Here is an 11,003-nt window from a genome sequence, read left to right as displayed (position 1 = left end):
TCACAACACAGCCGGTATGTACAGACAATGTAAGGTGCTTTGTGATGTTTATGACGAGGAACAGATCCATTGATGTCAATAGGGGTTATCCTGTCTCCATTCCTCCCGTCGTCCACAATCAGCTCCTTTGTTTTTGTGACAATGATGGAGGGTTTGTTTCCTTGACACCAGTCAGGTGTTCAGATCATAGATTCAGCAGTTAGATGGTTGAGCCTGGTGCGATGAATGTGCTGAGCTGTATATATCACAATGCAAGAAGCATCGTAGGAAAGCCTGATGAGCTCAAGACAAGGAATTATGATATTGTAACCAATATTGGGACTTGGTTGCAGCCAACAGTCTGAGGGATTTAGAGGAACAAATTTGTAGAGAGATTGCAGTCCATGCCAATAAACAAAAAGGTTGATTCAGTAAGTGATTTTAACTTTCCATATATTGACTTGGACTCCTAAACTGTAAAGGACTAGATGAGGTAGAGTTTGTCACATGTGCCCATAATCAATACGTAGAATTCCTGTGCAGTGTGCAATAAGCTGTTAGGAAATGATCAGGGCTGGTGACAGAAATTAGTGATCATAATGCCATGAAATTCAAAATAAAGATGGAAAAAGAGAGGTCTGGACCACGGGTTGAGATTCTAAATTGGAGAAAGGTCAATTTTGAAGGTATCAGAAAGGATCTGACAAGTGTGGTTTGGGACAGGTTGTTTCCTGGCAAAGGAGTACCTGTAAGTGGGAGGCCTTCAGATGTGAATTTTTGAGGATGCAGAGTTTGTATGTGCCTGCCAAAATGAAAGTTGAAAGGTAACTGGTCCAGGGAACCTTGCTTTTGAAGAGAAATTGAAGCCTCGTATATTTTGTTCCTCTAAATGCCTCAGACTGTTGGGTGCTACCGAGACCCATTAATGACTACAAATCATGATTCCACGCACTGAGCTCATCTGAATTTTTTTGTTGTCTTCTTTTGGCTTCTCAAAGCTTCTGAATAGTTTTTGTTCTTTTGTTTGCCCTCTCTTTGACATTTACGTTGGCTTTGGCTTCTCATTTTAGCCACAGTGTGTCCTCCTGTCTTTCTAATGCTTCCACTTCTGTAGCATCACTCAGGTCTCGAATTGCTCCAGAAACTCCAGCCACTGCTGCTCAATTGTCACTCCTACCCTTTCCCTTCCAAACAAGTTTGGCCAGCTTCTTTGCCATAGAAACATGGAGAAGTTCAGTAAAGAAACAGGCTATTTGTCCCATCTAGTCAATGCCAAAAAAGCATTTAAACTTGCAGTGTGATCTGGACCAGCTGGCAAAATGGTTTGAGAAATGGAAAAAGGAATTTAATGCAGACAAGTGTGAGTTGTTGCACTTTGGTCTGACCTACCAAGGGAGGTCTTTCACAGTGACTGGTCGGGCACGGAGGAGTGTTGTAGAAGAAAGGGACCTCTTGTAGAAGAAAGTCCTTAATTCACTGAAAGTGGTATCACAGTTAGATAGAGACGGAAGGGAAGATTTTAGCCCAATGGCCTTCATGAACAAAAGTACTGACAGCAATTGATGGATGTTATGTTGATTTGTAGAAGACATTGGTGAGGCCTAATTTGGAGTACTGAGTGCAGTTTTGGTCACCTACCTACAGGAAAGATTTAAAAGAGATTCAGAGATTTCAGAGAAAATTCACAAGGATGTTGCCAGGTCTGGAGGACTTGGGTTATAAGGAAAGATTGAACAGGTCAGGACTTTATTCCTTGGACTGTAGGAGATTGAGGGGAGATTTGATTGATGGGGGGGGGGAGTACAACCAGAGGCCATGGGTTAAGGGTGAAAGGTGAAATGTTAAGGGGTATATGAAGGGAAACTTATTCACACAGACGGTCATCCGGGTGTGGAATGAGCAGCCAGCACAAGTGGTGCATGCAAGCTCGATTTCAACATTTCAGAGGTTCATGTAGGTACCTGCATGGTAGGGGTATGGGAGTGGGCAGATTAAATAGTTCAGCACAGACTAGATGGCCCAAAGGGCATTTTTCTGTGTTGTAATTTTCTACAAGAATGTGAAATATTACAAAAATTCACTCTGCCTTTTTAACAGCTGTGTGGATCAACCATTCACCTCAACAGGAAATTTTTATATGGCGTTAAAACTGTGGCACTTTAAGTTAATAATACATAAAAGAAAATCCCAGATGCATGTGAAGAAAGACTAATTGTGTGAGACTGTTTTTGTTACTGTGTGGCCAGGCACCCATATTGCTCATCAGGAACAGGGAATAATACCAATGGAGAGAGTCCAACTCCGCCAAGGTACAAATTGGAGATGACAGAAATGCCCCATTCTTATAGAGACAGGAAGAGCATCAGGGAATTGATGGTCATTCCAGATACCAGCACTCTGCCCAGTCAGGCGATGATTTCTCTGTCCAACTTGGGTTGAACCTCACTGTAACAGTGTGATACCAAATCAAACCTTGGTAACTCAAGTAATCTCATCTGAAATGTTGTCCTACACCCATTGATGGATTTTGTAAATCTTTTTACAGGTTAAAAACAAGAAGGAATTTGTCTCCAGGAAGTTCAAACACGGCACACCAGTTTTGTTGTCTCTGTCCAGATATTTAAGAAGTGGAGCAAGGGATTCAATCGACCATCCTTCCTGCTCAAACTGTGGGGAGGGATTCACTCGGTCATTTGACCAACTGGCAACCCGTCATTTTACACAGGAGAAAGGCTGTTCACCTGCTCAAACAGTGGGAATGGATTCACTCGGTTATCACAATTGAAGGTACATCAGCAAGTTCACACTGGGCAAGGCCATTCACCTGTTCTGTGTGTGAGAATGTATTCAGTCAGTCTTCTCACCTGCGGACACACCAGTCAGTTCACACTGGGCAAAGGCTGGTGATCTGCTGAATATCTGGGAAAGGATTCACTCAGTCATCTGACCTAATGGCACACCAGCGTGTTCACACTGGGGAGAGGCTGTTCACCTGCTCAGTCTGTGGGAAGGGATTCACTCAGTCATCCCACCTACACAGTCACCAGCGAGTTCACACTGGGGAGAAGCCATTCACCTGCTCAGTCTGTGGGAAGGGATTCACTCAGTCATCCAACCTACAGAGTCATCAGCGAGTTCACACTGGAGAGAGGCCATTCACCTGCTCAGAATGTGGGAAGGGATTCACTTGGTCATCCCAACTACTGGCACACCAGCAAGTTCACACTGGGGAGTGGCCTTTCACCTGCTCAGAATGTGGGAAAGGATTCACTTGCTCATCCACCTTACTGGTACATCAGCGAGTTCACACTGGGGAGAAGCCATTCAGCTGCTCAGTCTGTGGGAAGAGATTCATTCAGTCATACTACCTGCAGAGTCATCAGCGAGTTCACACTGGGGAGAAGCCGTTCAGCTGCTCAGTCTGTGGGAAGAGATTCACTCAGTCATCCCACCTACAGAGACATCAGCGAGTTCACACCGGGGAGAGGCCGTTCACCTGCTCAGACTGTGGTAAGAGATTCACTCAATCTTCCAACCTACAGAGTCATCAGCGAGTTCACACTGGGGAGAGGCCGTTCACTTGCTCAGAATGTGGGAAGGGATTCAGTGATTCATCCAGCCTACAGAAGCATCAGCGAGTTCACACTGGGGAGAAGCCGTTCACTTGCTCAGAATGTGGGAAGAGATTCAGTGATTCATCCAGCCTACAGAAGCATCAGCGAGTTCACACTGGGGAGAAGCCGTTCACCTGCTCAGAATGTGGGAAGAGATTCTCTCAGTCATCCCAACTACAGAGACATCATCGAGTTCACACTGGGGAGAAGCCGTTCACCTGCTCAGTCTGTGGGAAGAGATTCACTGATCCATCCACCCTACTGACTCATCAGTGAGTTCACACTGGAGAGAGGCCATTCACCTGCTCAGAGTGTGGGAAGGGATTCACTCGGTCATCCCAACTACTGGCACACCAGCAAGTTCACACTGGGGAGTGGCCTTTCTCCTGCTCAGAATGTGGGAAACGATTCACTAAGTCATTCACCTTACTGGTACATCAGCGAGTTCACACTGGGGAGAAGCTGTTCATCTGCTCAGTCTGTGGGAAGGGATTCACTGACTCTTACACCCTACAGAGACATCAGCGAGTTCACACTGGGGAGAAGCCATTCACCTGCTCAGAATGTGGGAAGAGATTCACTCAGTCATCCCACCTACTGGCACACCAGTCAGTTCACACTGGGGAGAAGCCGTTCACCTGCTCAGAATGTGGGAAGAGATTCGCTCACTCATCCAACCTACATAGTCATCAGCGAGTTCACACTGGGGAGAAGCCATTCACCTGCTTAGAATGTGGGAAGAGATTCACACACTCTTACACCCTTCAGAGACATCAGCGAGTTCACACTGGGGAGAAGCCATTCACCTGCTTAGAATGTGGGAAGGGATTCACTCAGTCATCCCACCTACTGGCACACCAGTCAGTTCACACTGGGGAGAGGCTGTTCACCTGCTCAGACTGTGGGAAGGGATTCACTCAGTCATCCAACCTACAGAGACATCAGCAAGTTCACACTCACGAGAAGCCGTTCACCTGCTCAATCTGTGGAAAAGGATTCACTCAGTCATCCCAACTACTAGAACACAAGTCAGTTCATAGTGGGGAGTGGCCATTGTTATGAATCCCTAGGTTTCATTTGATATGGACTGTCATTTTAAGAGAGAGAGATTAAGAAGGTGAATCAGTCTGACTTGCAGCTTGTTTACATTGCTTGCAGCTTGTTTAGATTTAACTGAGGACACAGACACTCAGAGTCAGACGGAGACGGATGAAAAATGGAAGGATTGAAACCAGGGAAGTAGTGGTCAAAGGTCACTGTTTAGAACTTTCCTATGCCCGCAAGGGTGGGTTAATTATCCATTCACCGTACATCGAATGTGTGGTTGTCACCTCATTTAACCCATAGGAGTGGATCTGATTTGGGATATCCTGCGGAGACCACTTATGTGTTAACCCTTGCCTGGGTGTGATGTGGTCATTCATTTGAAGATGATACCCCTCATGACAAGTCACTTTCGGTGATAATTCGTAAGTAGATTTGTAAAGATGACGGATAAAATCTACAGCAACTGTTCTCTCATTTTAACACTGTGGAACCTGTAGAACAGACAGACAGACGTACTTTATTGATCCTGAAGGAAACTGAGTTTCGTTACAGCCGCACCAACCAAGAATAGTGTAGAAATATAGCAATATAAAACCATTAATAATTAAATAATAATAAGTTAATCTTTGCAAGTGGAAATAAGTCCAGGACCAGCCTATTGGCTCAGGGTGTCTGACACTCCAAGGAAGGAGTTGTAAAGTTTGATGGCCACAGGTAGGAATGACTTCCTGTGACGCTCAGTGTTACATCTCGGTGGAATGAGTCTCTGGCTGAATGTACTCCTGTGCCGATCCAGTACATTAGGGAGCGGATGGGAGTCATTGTCCAAGATGGCATGCAACTTGGACAGCATCCTCTTTTCAGACACCACCGCCAGAGAGTCCAGTTCCACCCCCAGAACATCACTGGCCTTGCAAATGAGTTTGTTGTTTCTGTTGGTGTCTGCTATCCTCAGCCTGCTGCCCCAGCACACAACAGCAAACATGATAGCACTGGCCACCGCAGACTCGTAGAACATCCTCACCATCGTCTGGCAGATGTCAAAGGACCTCGTCTCCTCAGGAAATAGAGACGGCTCCGACCCTTCTTGTAAACAGCCTGAGTGTTCTTTGAGCAGTCCAGTTTATTGTCAATTTGTATCCCCAGGTATTTGTAATCTTCCACCATGTCCACACTGACCCCTTGGATGGAAACAGGGGTCACCGGTGCCTTAGCCCTCCTCAGGTCCACCACCAGCTCCTTAGTCTTTTTCACATTAAGCTGCAGATGATTCTGTTCACACCATGTGACAAAGATTTCCACCATAGCTCTGTACTCAGCCTCATCTCCCTTGCTGTTATTGGAGCATAGAAGTATAAATTTACCAAAGCTATGAAGTCAATTTTGAAACTTGCTATTTGATTGAAACTGCTATTTGATATGCATGGGTAGAAGAATGAAAACTTAAGAATGTAGAAGACAATAGTATGTTAATGAGAGGTAGCTAAAGAACTAAAGAAATGTAGATTAGAACATTGGTCAGTTCTGAGATTGCTATTTGCTATGCATGTACCCAATTTAGTAGCAGACTGAAATCCTAAGAATGTAGAAGACAATAGTATGTTAATGAGAGGTAGCCGAAGAACTAAAGAGATGTAGATTAGAACATAATTAAGTCACATAATCCTAGGACTATTATTTGCTATGCATGTATCCTAAAAATGTAGAAGACAATGGTGTGTTAATGAGAGGTAGCTAAAAGATGTAGATTAGAACATGATTAAGTCAATGGGTAGAAACTATAGGGACATGATGTACGTGAGGTACGTGTAATACGCAACTATAGATCGATTACATATGCTAATGCAACTGGACCAGGAGATTGCTATAAAATATGCTGTGTCCGAGGAACAGGGGGCAATCAGCGATTAGCTCAATGACTGTCTCAGCTTTGATTTGCAAATTAAAGTTTAACCCTTCTTGAAGAATCTTCTGCATCTCTTGGTCATTGGTGGGGCACGAGAAACCGCGACAAAATTGGCGACCGCGGCAGGACCGGATAGAGACCCGCGGAAAGGAAACGGCAGATTGGGGACGCTTCCCAGTCCTCTAGGGACCCCCACAAGGCTAACAGAATTAAGGATGCACCCAAACAAAAGGTAAGTGCTTTTCGCGACAATTTGGACTAAGAATTCTGTTGGCTTTGGGGAGGTCTTGGAGTCTCAGAAGTGTGGAACCACTGCCGAATGGTCTCTCCGGTCCAAAGAATCTGGCAGAATTGGGGGTTAACAGAGGCGGCTCAGAGGATTGATCAAGAACGCTGCAGTACAAATAAGTTAATAAGTTAAGTTAAGAAAAATTCCACGTGGTGTTGGTAAATCCCTGTGGGTACCGCTTCGTATGAAACGAAGGGCTGAACGGGCAGGGAAAGGAAAATAGAATAGAATTAGAGTAGAAAATCCTCGTGGATACCGCCTTAAGAGATAAGGGTCTGCACAGGCGAGGTGTTGGTAAATTCCTGTGGGTACCGCTTCATATGAAACGAAGGGCTGAAAGGGCAGGGAAAGGAAAATAGACTAGGCATAGAATTACAGTAAGTTTTGTTAAGAAAAAGACCATGTGGTGTTAGACTAGGAAGACAAAGTCCACGTGGTGTTAGACTAGGAAGAAAAAGTCCACGTGGTGTTAGACTAGAGTAAATAATATTATCCAGTAAACAAACTGTGAATCTCTGAAATACCTTAAAAAGGGCGAATAACATGACAGGTAAAGGAACAGCAGTAGAGATTCTGAGCAAAAAATTCCCGTTAATTAAAAATGAGATCACAAAATCTTCAGGAAAATGGGAAAAAAGAACCAAAAACCTGGTCACAAAGTGGCCAAGAGAAGGAACGTTTGATGTAAGTTTGTGCGAAGAAATGGAGGGACTAATTAAAAATTACAAACAAAAAGATAAATCTAAGAAAAGAGGGCAAAAAAGAGAACGAGAAGTGGAAGTGCTAAAACTCTTCAGAACGGAGGGGGAAAGGCTGAGGATTGATTACAAGCGAGGAAAACACTAAGGTGCTGGAGAAACAGCCTGTTAGAGAGAGGGAAGGGTACGGTGAGAAGCTGGCTTCGGCTCCGTACCCGGATGCGAAAGAAACAGAAAACCCCCCTCCCTATAATGAGGAAGGAACTCCTAAGCAGTGCCCCCTGCTGACGGGAACAGTAAACATGCAGGGAGAAGTACAGGTTTGGGATAATGAAGAGGAGAAAAAACAATACGGGAAGGAAAAAGCGGCGATATGGCAGGAGTTACTGGCAGAAAGGATAAAGATAGAACAGGTACAGAGAGAGAAATGGAAGAAGGGATTGAACAGATGAAATAATTGAGAGAGGAAAAGGAGTATGAGGAGTATCAGTTATACCATAGAAATAAACAGACTAGAAAAGAAAGTGACTCATCGGCGGAGCAAGAGTTAAGTGGAAAGAGAGAGAATACGAGAATATGTGGGGAAAAGGTAGGAGGCAGAAACCAAGAAGAGAAGAAGGAGGCAGTAGGGGAGCGACTTGCGGAAGTAGAGAGAGCTACATAAGATACTGAAAGGGGATTGCCAGGAGAGATGCGAAAAATACTCTAGGGGCCAACCAAATATTGAATCAAGACAGAAAGGGAGGACTCCACAGGAAGAGCAAGACCCCGGAGACATTTGTGTGGGAGGCAGTAAAGACATACCCTGAGATAGTTGGGGAGTCAGGTGAGGAGGAGAGCCGGGGCAGGTGGGAAGAAGGAGGAAGAATGATGCCGTTGTTAGTTAAAGGATCAGGACAAGTGCAGTATATCCCTTGGGGATCCCAGGACCTAGAAGGGCTGAAAAACACTCTGCCCAATTTACATGAAGGAGCAGGGAAATGGATTAGAGCCTTTGAAGAAGAAACAGCGGGACGATTACTGGCTATGGGAGATTTGAAGGCACTGTTGATAAGGTTGATGGGAACCTCCAAATTTAACGAACTAATGGAAATGGTTGGCATAGTAAACTCGAACGTCCCGAGAACTGATGGAGACGGGTTTGACAGAGTGAGGCAGAGGGTATGGCAGTCCCTCAGAAAGCTTTATCCACCTAAAGTGGACCACAAAGCCTTAAAAGGGGATCCACTGGGAGACACTGAAAACCCAGCAGCCTACGTAGAAAACCAGTTGAAAAGGTGGTGACTGGAGACTGAGTGGAGAATAGCTTATTTATGACCTCACTGTTCCGACATAGCATTTTGGATGCAATGCCTCCACAAGTAAAATCCAAATTTGAGGAAGTTGTTGGGCTGACGTCAAAGACCCTATAAGAATTTAGAGACCACGTAGTCCATGCAGTTGAGAAATACCAGAAAGACAAACGAAGGTTGGCTGAGCAGCAGGAAGAGGTGCAAAGAAAGTTAATACAAATGCAGCTCGAAGAACTCAAAAAGAAGGAAAAAGAGAAAAACAAAAAGATGCTGCCAGCAACCACCAGTTCGAGTACAGCCATCGAACTGGACAAAGCACTGTTATATGGAGGGACCAATCATACTGTAAGACAAGGGCTGGAAAACTCCATTCTGAATAAATGTCTTTTAGGGAACTTTCCCACAAATGCCCTATCAGGAACAGACTGAATTCAAACAGCCCAGACAGGACTGGAAGTCCCAAGGAGGGGGACAGAGGAGCTATGGGCAAAAGGGACCAGTGAGGAAACAGTGGGAAAGAGAGGTAGAGAGATTGTGCTGGGAATGTAATCAGCCAGGCACATAAGAGATTGTCCGTTTATACTATGGCCTGTCACACACCAGCAGGAACCGATAAGAAAGGAACTAAAGTTCAGCCAAGGACCAGCCCCCACAGGCCCAAGCAGACCTGTGAACCCCTATGCGAGGTATTAGGGTGCCCCGAGAACTTGAGTGGGAAGGGACATTACCCAATGATAACAAGGGAGGCAGAAGAGGAACCCATTGTTCAGGTTATGTTAGAAGGGCAACTGACACCAATGATGATAGATACTGGAGCCACGTACACTTGCGTACAGCCACAGTATGCACTTCACCTTCCCATGTCAGGAAAGTTTATTAAGACTGTAGGGTTCTCGGGGAAAACACAGTTGACACAGTGCACGGCTCCACTGCGGTTGAGAATGGGAAATAAAGAAATTGTTTTGCCGGTGCTAGTATTTCAAGGAACTCCGATTAATTTGTTAGGTAGAGATGCCTTATTGAAACTGGAATTAAAATTAGAATGCACCAGAAATGGGCTGAGTGTAAAAAGAGCAGGGGCTCAATTGATAGTGCAAGAAGACAAGAAGGCTAATGTCTTTTGGATAGGAGACATCGCAGATCAGATTCAGGAAAGCTGTGGAAAATGGAAAAAGGGCGTGCAGGCTATATTACCCAGGGCTGTAATGCCCAAATCGGAGCTACATTGTACAGTGATTTTTGACGAGACTCAGAACAGGGAGTTAGAGGAGAGATGGCACCTGGAGGTATGTACGCAACAGCACCTGGAAGGGGGGGGGGGGGGCTGTGATAATTGGAAAACAGGGGACAGCTTTACAAGTTAAGTGGAACACCTTTTTAGAAAAATGGTACAGGATACCGGAGGCTGCGCCCCACGTAACGTTATTGGTAAATAAGGGATATCAGTCTAAAGACTTAGGACCTTTAGTTAAGAGTGCTGAAACCATAACAGTGTGGAGGAAAATCACGCCAGAGGTGTGGAGATCAGAAGACAACGATTGTATTAAAATAATGATAAGTGTAGATATGGTAGGGACAGTGAGAGAGGTCGAAATAACTCCCCAACCACATATGCCCTTGCTGGGAAAGGAAAGAGGCCAGCAGAAAGATAAAAGGTTAGATGAGTTGCCGTCTATTCTGTGGTCACAACATGACACGGACGTAGGGAAAATAAAAACAGCTAGTCCGGTGGAAATAAGGCTGAAAAAAGGAGCAATTCCACCCAGGAGACCACAATACCCACTAAGACCAGAAGCAGAAGAGGGAATAGCGTCGACAGTGCAGGGGTTGCTTGAAATAGGAGTGCTTAAAAGAGCAAACAGTCCATGCAATACCCCGTTGTTGCCGGTCTTAAAAGCAGATAAATCTAAGTGGAGATTGGTGCATGATTTGCGAGCGGTAAATGATGTGGTAGAGGACTGGCCAGCGGTAGTCCCCAACCCACACACGCTTTTGACTAATGTTCCACCAGAAGCAAGTTAATTTTCAGTGATCGATTTGTGTTCGGCTTTCTTCAGCATTCCTCTGGCCCTTTGGCTCCAGTGTCAGTATCTGTTTGCATTTACTTACAGATGTGCTCGGTATACCTATACCAGAATGCCGCAAGGATTTAAACATTCACCACATATTTTTAATCAG

The 11,003-nt window shown here is 45.0% G+C and overlaps 1 pseudogene; it reads left to right on the top strand.

Moving 5' to 3' along the window:
* Positions 1 to 1,506: 1,506 nt before the first annotated feature.
* Positions 1,507 to 6,609, top strand: LOC140722419 (uncharacterized; annotated as a pseudogene).
* Positions 6,610 to 11,003: the final 4,394 nt, after the last annotated feature.

The sequence above is a fragment of the Hemitrygon akajei genome, unplaced genomic scaffold (assembly GCF_048418815.1).
Source record: "Hemitrygon akajei unplaced genomic scaffold, sHemAka1.3 Scf000077, whole genome shotgun sequence".
Lineage (NCBI taxonomy): Eukaryota > Metazoa > Chordata > Chondrichthyes > Myliobatiformes > Dasyatidae > Hemitrygon > Hemitrygon akajei.
This window is presented reverse-complemented; position numbering and strand designations above follow the sequence as displayed.